Source organism: Myotis brandtii, unplaced genomic scaffold (assembly GCF_000412655.1).
Source record: "Myotis brandtii unplaced genomic scaffold, ASM41265v1 scaffold125, whole genome shotgun sequence".
Taxonomy (NCBI): domain Eukaryota; kingdom Metazoa; phylum Chordata; class Mammalia; order Chiroptera; family Vespertilionidae; genus Myotis; species Myotis brandtii.
In genome coordinates, this window is record NW_005354385.1 from 8,387,189 (window position 1) to 8,409,416 (window position 22,228).

The 22,228-nt window shown below is 36.9% G+C and overlaps 1 protein-coding gene and 1 pseudogene across 3 annotated transcripts in view; one reads left to right on the top strand and one right to left on the bottom strand.

The window, feature by feature from the left end:
* The window catches only part of KCNJ3 (potassium channel, inwardly rectifying subfamily J, member 3), a 210,198-nt gene that overhangs the window by 61,232 nt on the left and 126,738 nt on the right, over positions 1-22,228 (top strand). The window lies entirely within an intron of this gene.
* On the bottom strand, positions 2,768-3,122 carry LOC106724918 (annotated as a pseudogene).

A 22,228-nucleotide genomic window follows, 5' to 3' on the forward strand; every position in this document is an offset into this window, starting at 1 on the left:
AGGAAAGCTGCTGATTTTGTATTTGTGAGCAGTAGAGAACTATAATAGGTGAATATTTGGGGAGGAAGGTTCAGTATTGCGGCAGCTGCTTCAGGCTATTTCCCTTATCAGAAATAGTGCTTGTAGAGACTATCAAAAGTAGGCATAGAGCTTAACATACAATTCTCACTCAACCGAGTAAACTCTTACATTTTTTCCTCTTATATTCTTCTCTATATCTCCCAGATTTAGGAATGTGCACATTTGGCTTATTTTCCCTCCACATGAGTCTTATTATACAGTGTGAAGAAGAAAAATGACTCAGGTACTTCCCTCTATTTGTAAGCTTAATTTTAATCTTTGATTTTGATGGCATCTTTAGAAATTCTGCCCTTAAAATTAGAGGAATACTGACTGTTTCAATCTAAGTAAGACTGTTTCAATCTTATTGAACATTGACTATGTAAGGTTTCTTAATCTCTTGACAATTATTTTCTATGTTTAGGCTGAGTGTTTTGGGTAGAATTTCCTCAGAATTCCAGAACAAGAATTGTTTTTAATGTGGTGAAAATGATACTTGATAAGCAACATTGTTCAGAACTTATACCAATGATGGACTTCCAGAGAAGTGGCAGATTAAATGCAATTCAATGCAAAGTAAAAACATAAAACACACAAGGTCTTAATGTAAAAGCTGTGCCTAAACCAGGTACATTTGCATACTAATGTTGGATGTCTCTGGGTGAATTGCAATCTTGAACAAAAGATAGAATGTGGTAAGGGAGAAAGCTTATTTTTTAACCTGAAACAAATACTGATCTTCTTTTTGGATTAAATAAAAAACTTAATATACATGAGGACAGTTTAATTACACGGGAGTCTAATTTAAAGAAATTGGGTGCTTTTCAAGTATTTGTCTTAATAGCTCTTTTTTTTTAGCTTTTCCTTTAAGAGCATTATGCTTAGTGATTTCAAGTTTGCAGCTTCCACTGTTGATTGGACTTCTGGGTTTGCCCTAGAAACCTCTGACAACAGTAAAACAAGTTTCATAAGCAAAAGATTCTAATGGATGATGGAAATTTTCTGGTTTTGCTGACTCATGAACAGATGGTGCTTCTAATCCTTCCATGAAATGCCCTTTTGTAATGTTCATGTCTGTAGCCAACCCAGAGTGCATCTCACAGCTGTAAAGTACAGGTTTATGTGGAATTGAACTGAACCTCAGAACAAACTCACAATGCTGGGTAATGTCAATTCTTAGTACTTTGTACAGTTGAATGGACATCTCAGTCTAGTGTTTGGACTGAGGATTATCTCAGACACACCAGAAGGATGTTGCACTTTTTATATCAGTGTAGTTCTAGAAGCTTACTTATTTGCCCTTTAAGTTGGTTCTTTTTGCAATATAACCAAAAGGCCTTCTTTGTTTGGGTTTTAATTCAATTTAATTTTATTTACATAATATTTCAAACATATGGGTAAACAGAAACATTTGTGTACCCATTTTTCAAAATGTAAGAGTTGTTTATATTTGGGAATATTCATTTCAGATTTTGTGTTTTAAAAACACAAATCACTAAGATCTAACTAATTTTCTTTTCACTTTTTCTCTCCCCCAAGGACATTTTTATTCTGAAATGACATGTATTAATACCTTGCAGTTTTTATTTTCATACTAGAGGCCTGGTGCATGAAATTTGTGCACTCGGTGTGGGGGTGGGGGTCCCTCAGCCCAGCCTGTGCCCTCTTGTAGTATAGGAGCACTTGGGGGATGTCCACCTGCTGGTTTAGGCCTGCTCCCTGGGGGTTCGGACCTAAGCCGTTAGTCACACATCCTTAGTGCTACCCCAGAGGTGGGCGAGGCTGCTGTGAAGGAGGGAGAGGCTCCTGCCACCACCGCTGCGCTCACCAGCCATGAGCCTGGCTTCTGGATGAGTGGCGCTCCCCTTGTGGGAGCGCACTGACCACCAGAAAGCAGCTTCTGTGTTGAGCGTCTGCCCCCTGGTGGTTAGTGTGCATCATAGCGACCGGTCATTCCGCTCTCGGGCTGAAACAGGCTCTCTGACATCCCCCGAGTGGTCCCAGATTGTGAGAGGGCGCAGGCCAGGCGAGGGACCCCACCGGTGCAAGATCAGGTCTGGGGAGGGACATGGGATGTTGGCCAGCTGGGGAGGGACTGTGGGAGGAGTCCAGGGCATGTCCGGCTTGTCTCGCTCAGTCCCAATCGGCCAGACCCCAGCAGCAAGCTAACCTACTGGTTGGAGCATCTGCCCCCTGTGGTCAGTGCATGTCATAGCGACTGGTCGACCAGTCGACTGTCTGCTCCCTGGTGGTCAGTGCACGTCATAGCAAGCAGTTGAGTGGCCTTAGCCTATCATTAGCATATTATGCTTTGATTGGTTGAATGGCCAACTGGATGACTGGGCACCTAGCATATTAAGCTTTTATTATATAGGATTTGTATGCATTCATAAAAATGAATGTTGATTTTTCTCTCTTAAAAATGTAGGTAAATTATATTATTTTCAATTTGTATTTATTGTTAACTTTATTGTATGTTTTGAAACCTGAGATTTTACTCATGCATTTAACAGCTCTAAAGTCTTTCATGGTATGAAAAAAAATATTTATTCATCAGTATTTTACTGATAGATTGTTTGTTTCCAATTATAAGTACGATAAGCCCTTGCTGAACTGAATAGCATTTTAGAAGCTTCTCTCTCTCTCTTATTTTTTTTTTTTTGCTTTTTAATTGCTTGTGTTACTCAAAAAAGCTTCTTTTAAAATTTTATTTAGCTTTCTGACTCTGTGCTCGTGCCTTCAATATTTTCACAATGATTTTCTGCTCCCCAATAAAGAAAGCACACTTGATCCTGTTATATACACATTTTGTACATGTGGGTCTACCCTAGGTCCTGCTGACATGTTTTTTTCATTTTAGACAACCTCATTAGAACTTTAGGTCTCACAGCACAAACTCCGAGAAGTCGGCCTGGGCACATGCCACATGCAGATTTTGGTGCTTTCCCAACCTTCTTGGTATAAAGGTAACCAATTCTAGTACCAGGGGTTCAGGACAGCCAAGTTTTGTTAGAGATTGTGTTGCAGGAGAACCTCTGACAGTATGTCAAATGCTGCACCATGGTGAATGCCTCAAGTCACGGTCCCCAGAGGAGGAAAAGGTAGAAATTTCTTTAGATAAGATAGTGTTTTGCAAGACTAAAGTACTGTTAGAAGTAATGCTGGATGGTAGAGAATGCATAGTGACAGATTTTCTACGTACTGTAACACATTGCCAAATTCCTCTCCGAAGCACTACTTCAGTTTGTACTCTTACCAACTATATTCATGAACTCTATAAAAAACATATCCTAAATTATACTCAGTATAATTAGGCTCTTAAATTTTTGGCCAGTCTAGTGACTTAGAACTGTCACTGTCATTATTTTAATTTATATTTTCCCGATTCTAGTCAAATGTAACCTTTTCTCATAATATTATTAGTTACTTGATTTCCTATTCAAGTACCTATTATTTATTGATTTGTAGGCATTCTTTGATTATTTTGGATATAAGCTTTTATGAGAAATGTGTTCTATAACAATTTTATTTTAGTTTGTGGCTTTAAACATTTGTGGAGGAGTTTTTGTTATGTAATAGATTTCATTAGGAATACTTTAAGTTTTTACCACTCATTGTAAATCAGATTATTTCTTTTAATTTCTTGAAATGACTTTATTAAAGCCTGTGACAATTATATAACATGTGATTATTTATGATACTTTCATTTTTGAATTTAAGTTTTGTGGTAGGCAGAAAAATGGACTCTCAAAGTTGTCCATGTTATAATCCTCAGAACCTGTGAATATGTTACCTTACCTAACAAAAATCTGCTGATGTATAAATTAAAGATTTGAGATGAAGATATTACCCTTGATTATCCAAATGGACCCAGTGTCATCATGAGGATTTATAGGTGAAACATGGAAGTGGGAGGCAGATGAAGAGTTGTAACTAATTGAAATAGAGGCTAGCCAGCTGTGGGCAAACTACGGCCCACGGGCCGGATCCGGCCCGTTTGAAATGAATAAAACTAAAAAAAAAAAAAGACCGTACCCTTTTATGTAATGATGTTTACTTTGAATTTATATTAGTTCACACAAACACTCCATCCATGCTTTTGTTCCGGCCCTCTGGTCCAGTTTAAGAACCCATTGTGGGCCTCGAGTCAAAAAGTTTGCCCACCCCTGGCTAGACTGATGTGGCCACAAGCCAAGGAATGTAGGTAATTTATAGAGGCTTGAAAAGTCAAGCAATGTATTCTCCCAAAAGCCCTTAGAATAAACTCAGTCCTCCCAATATCTTGGTGTTATACTTCTGACCTTCAGACATGTAAGATGAATCTGTGTTGATTTAAGCCACTAAGTTTGTGGTAATTTATTACAGCAAAAATTAGAAATGAATATGTGCCCTGACGAAATTGCTTTGTGAGGCTCTGTTCTATTTCAGTGTGAGGTAGAAGTGTCTTTAATATTATGTATCAAATAGCAAATGTTTTATCTATTAGAAATGTTTGTTAATTTAGTAACAGTGCTTTTAGGAATAGGGGCATTTGGGAGAGGATCAGTTTTACCAATTGTGTATAAATAATGAACCCTATAGAGTGGGCCAGAAATTAAGATTGGCTGAAGATAAGGGAAGCAGTCATTTATAATAAGGGAGTTCTATGCTACACATTAGAAGACCGGATAGTCATTTATTTACAAAAGTGCTTCCAGCAAAAGCCAGTTCACCTCTTTGGAACTTGGTTTCCTTTTTTTGTTTGTTTGTTGTTGTTTTTTTTTGTTTAACAGAAAAGACATCTCCTATAGCCAGTATCTCCTATATCCAGGAGTTGTTGGTGTATATAAGACAAATAAGGTCTTATATATAAACTGTCAAGTAGTATTCAGAGGAAAATAGTAGGAAGGACTTCACTCTCTAGGCTTACACTAGGGAAAATCGTATCAGAAAGAGAAAATAAATTGGTCATCAAATTGGATAAGATCCTTTCTAAATCTGGCCGTTACATGGCTTTGGATATTGACTTGAACATACTGTAAGTAACTTCCACTGCTTATTCAGAGGGCTGGAAGCTTTAAGCTATTTGGCTTAGAGAAAGAATGGGTGAGTATGGGATGGGGTAGAGTGGGTAGGGGATGGGGGACTGTGTCTTGCAGGTGGTCTGCTGGAAATTTCAGATAATTCTCCATTTTGCTATGAATTATTGGCTCAGGCCAGTTATTTAATTTCTCTAAGCCTTAGTCTCTTCATCTGTAACATGAGCACAATTCCTAGGCTTTGCAGAGCTGTGGTGATGATAAATTAAAGTCACATAATGGAAATACCTGTCCTGTCTCCTGCCCGGTATACTTATATTTGTAACTTTGGAACTCGGATGTCTGATAATCGATTTTGTGAGAATTTTGCCTAGTTATTAAAAACTTAACTGTGTTAGAGTATACCTTTATAATTTGTTTCATATTCTGTACCAGAATGAATGTAGTCTCTTTCTTGTGGCTACCTAATAAGGCTTAGAACCTAGTGCAGTTTGGAGAAGAAGGTGGAATCTTTGACTCCCATTAGATTTCCTCTATGTGTCCATGTGCTTTTGTCCTTTTCAAGTGGTTTCTGACCAACATAACTAGGTGTTCATTTCAGCTATGTATTCTGCAGTTGGTAGTCTGAAGGATCTGAGGTAGTCGTGACCTTCTGTAGCCATGGGTTGCCTATTTTGGGACCCAGAGTGGCATAGACTTTCCTTACAAGAGGAAGAGCTGAAGGTTAGGAAGTAGGTGCTCAGCCAACCTCAGGGTCTGCCCAGCTGCTATGGAGAGCACCAAGGGGATAAAACACCGAAGGAGAATCAGTTACAGAGAAGAGGGAAGTTAGTATTTTTTGTTTATTTGTTTCTACAAACAAGTGTGGCATGGTAGGAGTTTGCATGGGGTGGAACAAAAGTAGATTTACAGTAGTGAGTACATGAAACAGAGTTTATTATTGTATAATTATTTATTAATTGTTTTATTATTTTCCATATGAACAACTGTAAGCCTACTTTTGCTCCACGCTGTATATTGGGAAACTGTGAGAATCAAACCCTGGCTGTGGCTTTCAGTTTTTAAGTACTGGATTTGGACAAGTGACTTTTTCTTGTACAGCCTCACTTTCTTTGCCTTAAAGTGAGAACATATGAGTCTGGATAGAAACAAGTGAAAATATTTAGCTTCAAACCCGGGGTATACAAACTAGGTGTTTAACAAAAACCACATTCCTCCTTTCTGTCCCCTCTGTTGTGCAGTTGCTACTGTGAGGAGACATTTTTTTAAAAGAGTGTATAGCCTCTGTCTAATGATTTATAAATTAGGATATAACTGGTGTGCAGGTGTCCCTGCTGAATTATCCAAAGTTATTCAAGTAATGAGCTATTCTCTCTGCCCTTCGTTGTGACATCAATGTTTATTGTCAGCTCACTGGACTTGCTTAAGTATGAAAAATGCTGGAACTATCTCAGTTATAGGCTGGGCTGAAAGAAATGTCAATGTGAAGAGCAATGAAAGTCATTATTTATAATGGAAACCAAGGGGTGAAAACATCTCTGATGATAAAATACCTTTCTCTCTTTTCTGCTTTTGGTTTTTTGGTTTGATCAAGTTATGCTTGTCCAACCTGCAGAATCTCACAGGTGCTCAGTGGCCAACAGAAGCCACGATACAGTCATTTATAGGCCTCCGTGTACATCACCAACTTTCCCTGCTGTGTCACATTTTACAGCAGAAGCAAAAGTTGAAACTTCATATAGGCTGGTGTTTGCTTGAATAATTAAAATAACAACCATCTTCCTTTTATCCTGATGATTATTTACGCAGAATCTCCTTTCTTCTAATTTACCCTTCATTTTTGAGGATTATTGCAATTGTCTGCACTGGCCTCCATCTACAATGGCCCTCTCTTGGTTCATTGGGTACACCATAGTCTTATTTAAGATCTTTGCACATGCTGTTCCCTTTAGCTGGAGTGCGCACTGATGCTCTCTCACCTTCAAACACACACCCACATACACACCTATTTAAATCAGTCTCAGCACTATTAACATTTGGGTCAGGTAATTCTTTGTTGGGGAGAGTGCATTGAGGCTGTCCTATGCGTTGTAGGATGTTGGCAGCATTCCTGGCCTCTACCCACTGGGCTTACTTGCGGAATCCCTCCCAGTCATAACAACCCAAATGTCTCCAAAGTCAGCCAGATATCCCATGGGGCAAACTCACCCTCAGTTAAGGATCACTACTTTAGAGCTTACTGCAAATGTTATATCCTTCCTCAGGAAGACTTCTCATCTCCTAAAATAACTTGGTACCTTCCACCCTTTTCTGTTCTCAATCAGGCTATCATATTTGTCTATTAGTTTCCTTTATAGCACTTATCACACAAAAATAACTGTATTAATATTTATTTTTATACTTTGCATTTTATGTTTCTGCTAGAATGTAAATTCCATGAAGGAAATGACTTTTCTTGCCTGGTTTTACACTATAATCCTAGTGCCTAGCACACTGCCTTGCATATAGCTGCACTCAATATGCATTTGTAAAATTAATGAACTGTGATTTGTGTCTGTTTATTTTAATGCCTAGCACACTGCCTTGCATATAGCTGGCACTCAATATGCATTTGTATAATTAATGAACTGTGATTTGTGTCTGTTTATTTTATATTATATAAAATGAATATATACTTATTTTATTTTTTAAATATACATTTAAATTAGTGATTCTTTGCAATCATTAGAGTCCTCAGATCGTCTTGTTATTGTCATTGAAATAATCTTTAGCTCTGTGATTCCCAAACCATGTGCCAAGGTGCCCAGTAAACTCACCGAGGTTGTGGAATATCTTAAATACCTTTTCAAGGAAAATACAGTAACATCCCTGCAAACTACTAGATTTAGTTGTTTCAGTTTCAGCACTAAATTATATTCTGTTACTTTTGACGATGTCATATCTTTGTGTAGCTAGGTTTTGACAGTTGCTTTGACACAAAAAGTAACTACTACAAGAAAAATTAACATGGAACCGAAAATGGGGCTGGTGATGTTCAAACTGAGAAATGGTATATTACTAAACAGGTGCATACATACCAGTAGTAAGTAACTGTGGTTATTTAAGAATGAAATCAAATACTATTTTGTTTAGTTTTTAAAATGACTACCAAATTGTTTAAGAAACGCATTGGTAGGTTGTTTGAACCTAACTACTTAATGAATAGAACAGTAGATATTTCTTTTGGTTAAGAAACTAGTGACAAACTTTACTGAGGCAGTAAGGAAGCAATGAAGAGAGAGAGCTTGGAAATCTCTGCATTTAGCCAATTTAATCATGTCCACTCTAGACACTTTCTTTTACTAGACACTAATTTCTAGCTACTTATATGCTCATATTTTAAGAGGTATATCATGTATTTATGACATGCTACATCATGATTTGTAAAAGGATATATAGGAAACTTAAGATTGATATAGGTTGCAGGTTTTATCCTGCCATTACGCTGAAGCTCAATTCTCAGAGAATTTGGGACTGATTTTAGAGCACTTTATAGTTTTCTTAAATAGAAAGAAGAAAGTTTATTTAAAATTATCCATTTTCATTTGCATTTTTTGTTTTTGTAGGAGCTATCTGCCTGTTAAAGCTGAAACTAAGCTTTTTTTCAGTATATGTTAGACTTTATTATTGTATCTACCAGATGTTTACTAAACTTGTAAGTTATTAACGTCTTGGCTGAATTAAATACGGCTTTTATAAGAATTTATTTGGAATTGGTTATAATTATCATTTTCATTAATTAAACTCCAAATCTCTTTGCATTTTCTTTTTCAATAACTTTTGCTAAATTGTGCCATAGATTGCATAAGTACCATTATAATTAAATCAAATTTATTTTAGCCGACAATCCAAATCCTGTTTAACTGCTGAGGCATTCTTTACATTTGCATTGGCCTCTATCTACCAATCCCAACATTCTGTGTTATATGAACTACTGCAGATATGCATAAAAGGGAAACTTTATGACTCCTGCAACTATTATTCAACTTTGCTCCTTAGTATAATTTACCCATTGATAGTTTTAATGCAGACATTTTCAGTAACAAATTCAAGCTTTATAAAAGAATTTTCAATGAGGTGATTATATCTTCAGAAAGAGATTATATCGAAGAAATCAACCAAACAACAAAAACAAGAAAAGACATCCACAAAAGCTCTTTCATGTCCTTCCCTCAGTTCATATCTATGTATTTCACTGCTCTCTCAACACCCTCTTTGAAGTTCCAGATATTGTGCACATATTACACATACTAATTTGTTAAGAATATGTGCTGTTGAGACTTCTTGGAAAGATGAGTAGAATTCATGTTGGTGGAAACCATCCTACTCCTAAAATCTGATCTAGCACAGCCCTTGAAAACTGAAAGCAATATATTTGGAAGATTTAAGGGACTGAGAAATAGAATTTTTAGCTTTTTGGGTTGTTTTGTTTTTCTTTCTTGCCGACAGTATTTTAAAGATGTATTATCATATAGTATCTTGGTCATTTTGTGCCATTGCTAATTAGATGATTTTCTGATTCAAGGAAGTTGACTTTTGTCTATTTTATATATGCTATTATTATTTTTGAAAATACTGTTTTTGTTGTTAGTATGGATTATTGGGAAGGGGGTGAAATAGAGGGAGGATAGGAATCATAAGGATCCATAAAGATGCTGTAATTTTCAGTAACTCCCTTATCAGAAGTGGTTTTGTTATCCCCTACTCTAGTTTCTGCATGGCAGCTTCTTAGGCAAAACACTGAACCCATCATTTTGAAGATGCCAATAGAATTTGATTTATGTGACAGAATTGTGATAGTTAAAATATTAAATATTCTTTCAAACAGTAAGCCTCAAGAATATAATTTTAAAGGTTGTTGTTAAGAGCAATTTGTTGATAAGATGAAAAAAAGAATAAAAAAACTAGTGATTTTACTCCCCACAAAATACAGGACTTTTTGATAAATGGTTTTAGGCAAAGTAAATAGTTATATCTGAAAAGTAAAATAAATTGGGATCTATAGCTCACATGCATGAGATGAATTGCAAACATATCAAGTATTCAGATATTAAAAATGAAAGCATAAAAGTACTATATAAAAATATTAGGGAATTACTTTATAAATATGGAGTGGTAATGTAAAAAACTAATGTCAGTAAGAAGGAATCTATAGGAAAGTTTGGACCTACTAGGGAGGGATAGTTGAAAAGGTAAAGGTGAGGGAGCAAAATAGGACACACCCAACCATGGGAGTGGGGAGGCAGTGTGTTCCAAAAGGTAGAACTCATTATACCTTGAGCCAATAAGCAAACAGATGGTCTTTATTACAGTCGCTATCAGCTATTTCCAGCGGGGTTAGAATGTTCTGGAAAAGGAGCAAACACTGTTCAAAAAACAAAGAGACTGACTCTAGGTTCTAGACTATGTTGATAGATGAGGGGATCATCTCCTTACTTGACATCAGGGGTTTGACTCCTCTAATCCTTAGAATTTATACTAGCAAAGTGGGCTATTTACTAGATAAGGAACTTGAAGTTCAACATTAGTGGTAGCTTCACATAAAGGGTGACTTGTTACTAAGTATCGAAGTAATATACTGAATTATTCTGGCGTAGGTTTGGGGTTAATCAGAGAAATCACATGAGGTTGTGGACATTTAGTCTCACATGTGCTGGAAACAGATGCAGAGACAGAAGTGAAATATTGGGTGTTTCAAGAGCTGAAAATATATAAATTGATACTGTAGGGAGCGGCTCTAGGGTCAAGCCTTGGGCTGACCTGTGGCAGGGTCACAAACAAGTCCCAGCCTGGAGGGCAGAGCTCTCCTAGCATAATTAAGCCTGACCTTGTAGCCCTCCCTAATTCCTTCCTAAGTAGCTAATGGGCTGTGGGAGGTGCAGCAAGTGTTGCCAAAACAAGAACATTTGTACACATGTTAATCTACCCTTGTTTTAATCAGACTATGAAATAAAGCATCAGCTTGCAGGCTGGGTCTTTTGTGTCCTCATCCAGGCACGGGAGATCCACAGAGCCCCAGCTGTATTCTCTTGTCTGTATTTTCTTCAATCCTTCACCCGCCCTCCTCAGGTTCACCGTTGGCCATGCTGGCGCGGCACATGTGGCGCCCAAATGTGCCACCCAACGTGTGGCCCAATGTGAGAAAGAGGATTGGTTTTGAATGAGGCCCTAAGCCAGTGATGGCGAACCTTTTGAGCTCGGCGTGTCAGCATTTTGAAAAACCCTAACTTAACTCTGGTGCCGTGTCACATATAGAAATTTTTTGATATTTGCAACCATAGTAAACCAAAGACTTATATTTTTGATATTTATTTTATATATTTAAATGCCATTTAACAAAGAAAAATCAACCAAAAAAATGAGTTCGCGTGTCACCTCTGACACGCGTGTCATAGGTTCGCCATCACTGCCCTAAGCCAACATTGATATTAACCAACCATCTGTAATAAAAATTTGAATTTAGTGAGACATCCAAACAGACAGGTATTTTTCTAATTGTTTGCAAAGATGCAGGATTTTAAAATTTTAATTTATGTACTGAATAATCACCATCTCCTTACATTTAAGTTCTCCTTGGGATAGAGTACATTGAAAAAAGAGAGAGAGAACAAGAGTTAAAAGCTGAGATAACTACAGCTAATAATTTCTTTATCAGAGTTCATTGTTTTCACTTGTTCCATACTGTTGGAATAAAAAACATTCTAATATGCAATTGGTAGGTATTAAGAATGCATCATGTAAATCGGAAAGGTTGAAGCACAAATAATATAAAATCTGCATTAATGGTTTTGCTCTTGAAATATGATTTGTGACAGAATGATGGTCATCTTAATGTTTTACTTTCCTTGGTACTTTCCCTGATTGGTGGGAAAGAAATGTACTTCAGCAAGTAAAAGCATGTCTAATAAAAATTTGATTTTAAAAACTCAATCAGAGATACTGAAAGCTGAGATTTTGAATTACTGTCCTTAAACTTCTGTTTTCAGAGGTTATTTTTTATAAGCCTGATTCTGATGCCAGTGACAGTCTTTTAAATTCTTTTTGCCTTTACCATTTTCAGTGTCAAAAAAGTGGAGAAAACTTTTAATCACTCAAGTTGAACCAAATATAATGATTTTCCTCTAAAAAATGCTTCTACTAACTCAATATTATCCTATATAATAAAAGGCTAATATGCAAATTGACTGAACAGTGGAATGACCGATCGCTATGACGTGCACTGACCACCAGGGAGAAGACGTTCAATACAGGAGCTGCCCCTGGTGGTCGGTGCACTCCCACAGGGGGAGCGTCACTCAGCCAGAAGCCAGGCTCACGGCTGGTGAGCGCAGCCACAATGGCGGAGCCTCTCCCACCTCTGTGGCAGTGCTAAGGATGTCTGACTGATGGCATAGGCCGGGCTGAGGGACACCCCCCCCATGTGAACAAATTTTGTGCACCAGGCTTCCAGTATTATAATAATATTTTAATTTTAAATTTCATGTTTAAATTTTTCTTATTGTCAATCTGTGAAAATTCTTAAGAAATAGGGAGGTAAATTCCAGTGAATACATTGGGACAAATAGTTAATTGAATTAAGCATGGGGCCTAAGAAGAGACCCTCAATTAAAAGGTATCACATTTAATATGGAGAGAACAACATATTTTAATTATTGAAATTAATTTATAATGTATACGAATTGCTTTAATTTTTATTATTTATTTATTTATTTTATTAGTGACAGTATTACAGATGTCCTCCATTATATCCCTTTTGGCCCCTCTTCTGTATTTAGTCTTTATTTTTATCCTAAAGACACCTCCTTGAAGGGTTTACTGTATTTCCCCTAATCATGACAACATAGAATTGGCTATTTAAAAAAATACATATATGTATATGTATATATATTTCTATTGATTTCAGAGAGGAAGGGAGAGGGAGAGAGAGATAGAAACATCATTGATGAGAGAGAATAATTGATTGACTGCTTCCTACACGTCTCACATTGGGGATCCAGCCCCCAATCTTGGCATATGCCCTGACTGGGAATCCAACTGTGACCACCTGGTTCATAGGTCGATGCTCAACCACTGAGCCACACTGACTGGGCTGGGATTACTTTTTTTGATAACTGCTGAGATTAGCACCAGCATATGAATTTAAGAGTGTGTACTTGAGGGGTGGTTGTTGATTCTGACATATCTTTGAGCCATGGGCCATTTTGCTAACTTGTTGGCTTAAGTGCAATTATGAAAACAGGAATTTGGAGGTAGTTTAGGGGAGCGTTAGGATATTTGGAGGGCTTGGGGAGAAATTTTATGGTCCAGAGATGAACTTCACCTTCGGAAAACTTTCCAGTTTTGAGCAGAATGACAGTGCTGTCGAATTCACTTTCTTTTCCACATGTCAAGATCTATCGTGCTAGAGTCATATTTCAATTAATGCCTTTTATTTTTGACTTGGATATCACTAGTATTCTGTATTTCAATGTTATATTAATAATTCAGGCCTATCCCGTTTTTGGTTGCACATTTTTTCCTTTCTGCACTTTTAGAAGTTTTGAAGAGTTATTAAAGTGATTGAATGTCTAATATTCATACTTGAGAGCATGTCTTAATATGTAAATTATACCTGCTAAAAATATTTGTGTAGTCATTATGAGATGTTACATTATTTCTTTAACACTTTGTCAGGGAATGATTTTCTTAGATACAAATTTATTAGTCTTCAGCTATTCATAGACTTACTATACAACTATTAATACCACCAATGCACAAGAGTGTTATTCTTTAATTGTCTACATTCTTAAGAGTTCACATTTCATTTATGGCATCCCAGTAAGCTGCAAAGAAAAAAAAATCATTAAATCTAGCTTTGACATGTTAAGTTGGCCATGGATGGATATTGGTCTCCTATTTTATTAAATTAAAAAAAATTAATCAGTGATACTTTAAAAATTTATTCACTTCCAAGTAGACCAACTATCATTTGCCAATCATAATTTGCTTCCAGCACATAATTTTTGAAATGACACATATTCTCAAAATGAAAACTAAAACAAAATATCTAACTAGTCCAGGGCAAATGTTTTAAAGGATTTTATAGAGGAAAACTAGTTTCCTCAAATAGAAACTAATTTCTATGCCTATAAACTCCACTTCATTTCATTCCCAGTAGTACTGGTTTAACAGCATTTGAATAAAGAAGGCTACACTTATTTATACCTCTTGATCACTTGCATTACTTCAGTGCTTTAATATAGTAATCTATAGTCTTAGGCGTCATTTTAACATTTTGCATCAAATATTTATATATAGTACATCTTTATTATACCCCAATTATACACATTTACAAAAACAGTTAACTGGCTTAGTATTTTATATTTAGAACCAAAGTTATAATTTCTTACATCTTTGACTCATTTTAACTTCAACAACAATCAAATAATGCTATTTCATTAAATATGCTAATTAAATTTAGAAAACATTTTTATAAATGTCACTATGTAACAGCATTTATTTTAGAATCAAAGAAATGCAACATATCTTCATTTGGAATTTTATAGAACTTCTCCCCTAAACAATTTGGACGTATGTATTTATGTAGACAATTGAAAGTACAAGAACTTAGACCAGGGCAACCTTGGGGGATGGAAAAAATACTAAGAGGGAGAGAGATAAAGTTTAGATAAACTTGACTTGTCTATGAGGCAGACAAAAATTGCTTCCAACATACTGAGCTTGCTTTTTTCCTTATTTTGCGGTTCATAGCAACATCTTTATTTTTCAGGCTATGAGCATTGATTTCAGAGAGGAAGTGAGAGGGATATAGATAGAAACATCAATGATATAAGAAAATAATTGATTGGTTACCTCTTGCATACCCCACACTGGGGCTCAAGCCCACAACCTGAGCACATTGACTGGGAATTGAATTGTGACCTCCTGGTTCTTAGGTCAATGCTCAACCACTGAGCCATGCCAACAGGGCAGACCATGAGCATTTTTAAAAGGAATTCAGGAGAAGGGACTTTTAGTGCTTCTGCTCTTCCCTTGTCATGGTTTTCTTTCTCATCCTCCCTTTCAGCCTGGAAGTTTGAAGAATAGATGGCAAAGGAGCTTGATCAAAAGTAGTTGTTTCGTATTGGTCATGATAAAGACATATAAGCACAATACTATGTTGATATACATAAAATGAAGTAATTTATAAACTATTTAATTAAATATCTTTATTTTTATTGATTTCAGGAAGGAAGGGAGAGGGAGAGAAATATAGAAACATCAATGATGAGAGAGAATCATTGATTGGCTGCCTCCTGCACGCCCCCTACTGGGGATCGGGCTGCAACCCAGGCATGTGCCCTTCACCAGAATCAAACCTGGGATCCCTCAGTCTGCAGGCCTTCGCTCTATCCACTGAGCCAAACTGGCTAGGGCTAAACTATTTAATTAAATGTAGTGCATTTAAAGCTGAAGACTTCAGCCATTTCAAGGTAAGTTTAAAAGCACAATATTTAGTATAACAGGTCCATCCATTCCATTCTTTAAATTGTCTTATACATAAAATAGGAAGCATTCTCTTAATTGAATTATCATGTCTGTTCAGTATGATTTAGTAAGGATAGTTAAGTACTTAAAAAACTTATCCTTGATTATGTTGAATTAATATCTTAGTTTCACTGAAGACAAGGTATATATCTACAATGTCACTAAAAAAATATTACTATAGTTAAATTATGATAATCCAAGAAAAAGATGATAGTATTAGACATTTAGCAATGTTCCTCAAGTTTATTGAAAATGTATTATCTTTTGTCTTGCATTTTCATTTTCTTAGCAATGTATCGACAATAAATAGGAAAAAAACCCTACATATTTGAAACTAAGAATTTCTGTAAAGTGGAATTATGCTCTAGTGTTCTATTTTAAAATGGCATATCATCACTCAGTTTCTAAATGTTCCAAAGGAATTTTTCCAGCAGTGTCTTCAACTAATTTTCACATACACACACTCAAAAAAAGTCATGAATTGGAAAGAGGCTGTTGGGGCATGAGCTAAATTTGTCTGATGGATAAAAATAGTAAATCCAGCCTGAAACACCTCTTTATACATAACACAGATGAATAAAAACATTTTGTATAAGTAGGGTCTTTTCAAACAGTTTTCATTGAGAATGTGTGATTGAATTGCAATAAGCCTTGCTGATTTCCTGTGATTGCATCATGTTCCTTGGTTTTTGAGTGTGTGTGTGTGTGAGAAACTTAAGAAAATTATTTTTAAAATTATATTTAAAAATGTTTCTTTTGTAATGGGCATCACGCACATATCTCAGTTTAGCCAGGTTGACTTTGTCTGCTGTCAAAAATTACTGACCCAGTGCAAGATATGTAACCAGCAACAATCCTGTGAAATCGTAACTGACCTTCCTGCTTTCTGTCACTTTGTCAAATTCTATTTTTTTTTTCATTTTTATTTAACATCCCCACCCCACTCCCATTCCCTGCCAGTAAACTGCTACTTTTTATAGATTTGCCTGGTATAGGATACTGGAAAGTTGAATCAGTAATTACCCACCCCCATTCCCACTGTTTGATACATTCTGTTTAAATATATGGGGCTTGGGGAGTGTTTTAACTTTTTAAATGTTTATTTCTTTTAAAGTTCATTCTTTAGTAATGTGTTTTCAAAGGCTTAAAAGATATTTTAATATAATATAAGCCTGGTGAATTTTTCAACTTTAGCTACTCTGAGTCAATTGACCCAATTTAATTTTTAGACCAAGTTGAAAAAGGAAACTGAAGAGAGAAAGGAGGCTGGCTTTTAAAAAAATACATTTTTTTTATTGATTTCAGAGAGGAAGAGAGAGGGGGAGAGAGAGATAGAAACATCAATGGTGAGAGAATCATTGATCATCTACCTCCTACACACCCCACTCTGGGGATTGTGCCCTGACTGGGAATCAAACTGTGACCTCCTAGTTCATAGGTCAATGCTCAACCACTGAGCCACATGGGCTGGGTGAGACTAGCTGTATGGTAGCCAGTAGGAAATGATTACGCTCTAATGGTAAAGAACCAAAAACTAACTCAATAGCCACTTACTTATTTATATGAAGACTGCAAGTGATATATTAGTATCAACCCATCATCCACAACCTTTCCAGAGAAGCCTGAGCTTTGAATTTTAGAAAAAGAAACCAGTCTAAAAAGCAGAAAAAGGAGAAACACACAATGAAACAAAAGTACAAATGCAAGAATTAGCCATGAAGAGTAGAAATTTGTACTTAAGTAATGTCCATTTTAATTACTGAAATGATAGTAGAATTCAATAGCATGCAAGATCTTGGCTTCTGAGTGGCTTGCTTCTTGGCTACTGACGACATCTTACCTAATAATAGACAAACATGTAAATTAACCATCCCTCCGCTACGCTCACCAGCCAATCAGGAGAGTATGCAAATTAACCCAACAAAGATGGCGGTTAATTTGAATATGTAGGGCAAAGTGGTGGAGCGAAGACTGAAGGCTCCATCCGGACCCACGGAGACTGAAGGCTCCGTCCGGAGCGAAGGCCTGGGTCCCGGGTGCCGGAGGAAACCAGCGCAGGCAGCCAGGGGAAGGGAAGGCCTATTGCACGAAGCTCTTCGTGCAATGGGCCTCTAGTAGTAAGATAAAAAATAGATCTTATAGGTGAAAATAAATCAACATTTGGATGCATTTTACTGGCTTGAACTGTTAAATTTATTAACAATAGCTATATCTAATGCATATAGAGATTAATGATGTAAATGTAGAGTACTTCTGTGACTTCATTTCTCCAACTTTGCCTACCTTGTACTTAGTAGGAGCTCAATGAAGACTTAATGAATTCACTTGCTTTCATTCAATGTTTTAATTAGGTCAGCTAACAAATGATGAACTGGTCTATACTGCTGGAGAGAATGTTCAATGCCCTTGAGTGCTGACAAATATTCTGAATTGGCTGCATAATTCCTTGTGCCTTTTAAGCTGTTCTTGTTGTTATTTGGCCTGTCAGTGACATTGAAGTATGTAAAATTATTGTTTTACTAAAGGTCCGGTGCACGAATTTGTGCACCAGTGGGGTACCTTGGCCTGGACTGCGGGATCAGGCTGAAACTGGCCCTCCGACATGCCCCGAGGGGTCCTGGATTGCGAGAGGGTGCAGGCCAGGCCAAGGGACCCTACCGGTGCACAATTGGGGCCAGGGAGAGACGTGGGATGTTGTCTAGCGAGAGAGGGACCGCTTGAGAGCTCCAGGGCGTGTCCAGCCCATCTCACTCAGTCCCTATCGGCCGGACCCCAGCAGCAAGCTAACCTACCAGTTGGAGTGTCTGCCCCTCGTGGGCAGTGCATGTCATAGCGACTGGTTGACTGGTTGACTGTCTTCTCCCTGGTAGTCAGTGCATGTCATAGCAAGCAGTTGAGCAGCCTTAGCATATCATTAGCATATTACACTTTGATTGGTTGAACAGACAACTGGACGACCGGACACTTAGCATATTAGGCTTTTATTGGATTGGTGCTTATATAGGATTGGTGCTGTTTTAAGAGCTCCATCTTGCTTATGTGCATCATGATTATTGGGAAGCATTCTTTGATGAGGTTGTTTAAAGACGCACTTGGTACTTGAGAAGAACTATGGAGCCAGGATACCTGGTTAAATATAGTTCTGCTATCTGCTCATCATGTAATTCTGGGCAAGCTCCTTTGCCTTCCTATGCCTCAGTTTCCCTATGTGTAAAACGGAGATAATAATAATGCCTACCTCATAAGAATGCTGAAATGATAAATGAGTTAATATATTTAAGTTACTCAGAACAGTGACAGGTTCATAGTAGGTGCTACATAAATGTTAGCTATAATTACTTAACATGTAATTAAAAATGGGTGAAACATGCATTTTAAACTGTTATAATACATGGCATATATAATAGCATAGGTATTTGTTTTTATACAAAGCACAGAGGCACACAAACTCATACACACTTTCACCTTCAACATGCATTTTATAGATCAGAAAATGGAGGAAAATAATGATAAAATGTCTACTAATTAAAACAGGTCATCAGCTGTTTGTCTGGTGTCTGAGAACTGATAAAGTATTCCCTTCCAATCTGCCTTCATGAAAAGATTTGAAAGACAGATAGGGTTTCTTGGTAGTGTTCTACCCAGATCAAAGCACAGAGAATTCCATCCCTACTTTACTTTCTTATTAGAACAGGGTTTGTATGGATACAAAAGAAGACTAAAATTACATTACTTGAAACAAAATTTAATATTTTCTTGGAATGAAGAGAACATTTCATGAAAGAACATTTTTAGTATATTTTGCTGAGGAAACACACAGAGGAGATATTGGAACAAAAAGTAGCTTAGAATTTAATAGTGTTGGAATAGTCAAGGATGTTAAAAATTTTTATCTGCATCCCCAAGTGCATTTTGCATGATTCAGGTTTTTTTTTTTTAAATGAGCATTATAGTAATGTTCACAGATCTGTTCCTTGTTGAATTCTTTGTTTTGCTTGGAATGAGAAAGAGACAAGGAAACATGGTGATGGAGTTCAAATGACATAGTAAGAGAAGTCTCCTCAGTACATGTGTTTCTGCCACCACAAACTGTGAATGACTCACGTCCCACGTGGTTCAGGGTTCGGGCTCTGGAAGAGGGGCCGCACGCAAATGACAGAGACGAGACAAGAAATAATAATTTGGAAATTGGGAGGCCAGGCCGGCCAGGTGGGAGCCCATCCCAAGAGGAAGGACTGCACTTGGGCTCAGGCCTTGCCATACTTTTATTCAGTTTGGGATACACCTATAGCCCTTAGGCAGGCAATTCCCAGTAACAAACAGACAGACAATCTTATCAGTAAGGATTTACATGACTATCTAGTGGGGAAGTTGCTTTAGCTACCATTGTCTAGACTAAACAGTGGGTGCATAGCTCTGACCTTTGCCAGGGCTCAAGGGTCACCAGCATTCCGGGCTCCTTGTCCACACCTCTCTGCTAGTGAAGACAATAGGCAGTTTCCCACAACAAACATCCTGGATTAACAACCAAATGGTAATCCTTTCATGTTTTTTATTTATTTTTTAATCCTCACCTGAGAATATTTTTTCTATTATTTTTTAGACAGAGTGAAAAGGAGAGAGAGAGAAAGAGAGAGAGAGAGAGAGAGAGAGGTAAGAGAGACACATTGATTGGTTGCCTCCCACACGCTCCTCCACTGGGGCCCAGGATTGAACCAGCAACCCAGGTAGGTGCCCTTGACCGGGAATCGAACCTGAGACCCTTTGGTGCCCAGGCCAACATTCTAACCACTGAACACACCAGCCAAGGCCCTTTCATGTCTTTTAAAAATACATATATAGAAGATACTATGACCAAATCACAGTTTTAAGTAACTTGTAAATATTAACTTGTTAAATCCTCATAAAATCTCTGAGGTAGGTGTTAGAATAATTCTCATAAAGAAGAGAAGATTAAGGCACCCAGAGGTTATATAATTTACCCAAGAGCTCACAGCTACAAAGTGGTAGGGTCAAATTTGAGCCCAGCTAACCTTATACTCTACCTTTCTGAACTACAAGAGACAGTGTTTCTTCTATATGCAAGAAACTAAATGGTGACTATTTCCATTATTCTATTTTCTCAAACAAAGAGGACCATTTAATTACTATGCATGCTGGATCTTAAGATGTATTTGGATTACTGCTCTTTGATTGGATTAGATACAGAAAACAATTTCTAAAACACATATAAAAGTAAAATTCAACATTTATTCACGAAAGAATTATGGAAGAGTATGGTACTTGCAAACTTTAAATAAAAATCAAATTTTTACTTTTTTCTTGCTGGGAAATAAAATTTGAGGTTTATAATATACCTTATTTAGATTTGAAGGTATTACATTAATGATATAGCAATAATTGTTGCAAGGATAAATTTGGTTTTCCAATTGGTAATGTTACCAAGGATTTTCAAACACTGTTTAATCGTTAAAAGTTCTCATTTATCACAGAAATATTATTTATGACTGTTTCAAAACTGGACAAAATTTAGATTTAATGTCCCTGACCAAAAAACTATTGGCATTATATAAAAGAGAAAAACCTGTCAGCAGAAAGTGGAGATGATTTTTGTAATAAAAATTCAGGTTGCCCTGGTCTGGTGTAGCTCAGTTGGTTGGACCATCATCCTGTGCATCCCAGTTAGGGCACATACCCAGGTTTCAGGTTTGATTGGGGCGTGTGAGAGGCAACTGATCATATTTCTCTCACACATTGATGTTTCTTTCTCTTTTTCCCTTCTTTTTTCTAGATCAACTAAAAAAAAAAAAAATTCAAGTTAACCAAAAGTAACTGAACCAAAATGGAAGAGAGTTTCACTTTGTAAAGGTCAGAGTAGTGTTTTAAACCCTGTAACAGTGATGGCGAACCTATGACACGCGTGTCAGAGGTGACACACGAACTCATTTTTTTGGTTGATTTTTCTTTGTTAAGTGGCATTTAAATATATAAAATAAATGTCAAAAATATAAATCTTTGTTTTACTATGGTTGCAAATATCAAAAAATTTCTGTATGTGACACGGCACCAGAGTTAAGTTAGGGTTTTTCAAAATGCTGACACGCCGAGCTCCAAAGGTTCGCCATCACTGGCCTATGACATAATGGTTAAAGAATAGTTCTAGGTTGAGGCTTCTGGGGTTTGTGCCCTAACTCTGTGTCTTTGGCCAACTTACCTACCTTTTGGAGTCTTTTTCCCAATTGATAAAATGGGCACAGTAATAGTAGCTACCTTGTAGAATCACGAGAATTAAATTATTTACTATGTAAAGCATTTATAATAGGTCCTGCAACATCCAATGTATTCAATAAGAGTTAGATTTTGCTGTTGTTGGTGTGATGGTGGTGGAGAGGAAAAAAAGGAAGAGGAGGAGGAAGAGGAGGAGGCGGCATTTTACTGCCTTGTAATCTGAATGTTCTAATAGCAGCTAAGACAGGGAAACCAGTTATGTAAATGAAATATTACTCTAAATTTGCTGTTATCAACTGTTCTCTCATAGAGAATATAAGATGGCTATGTGTGTGTGTGTATATGTGTGTGTATGT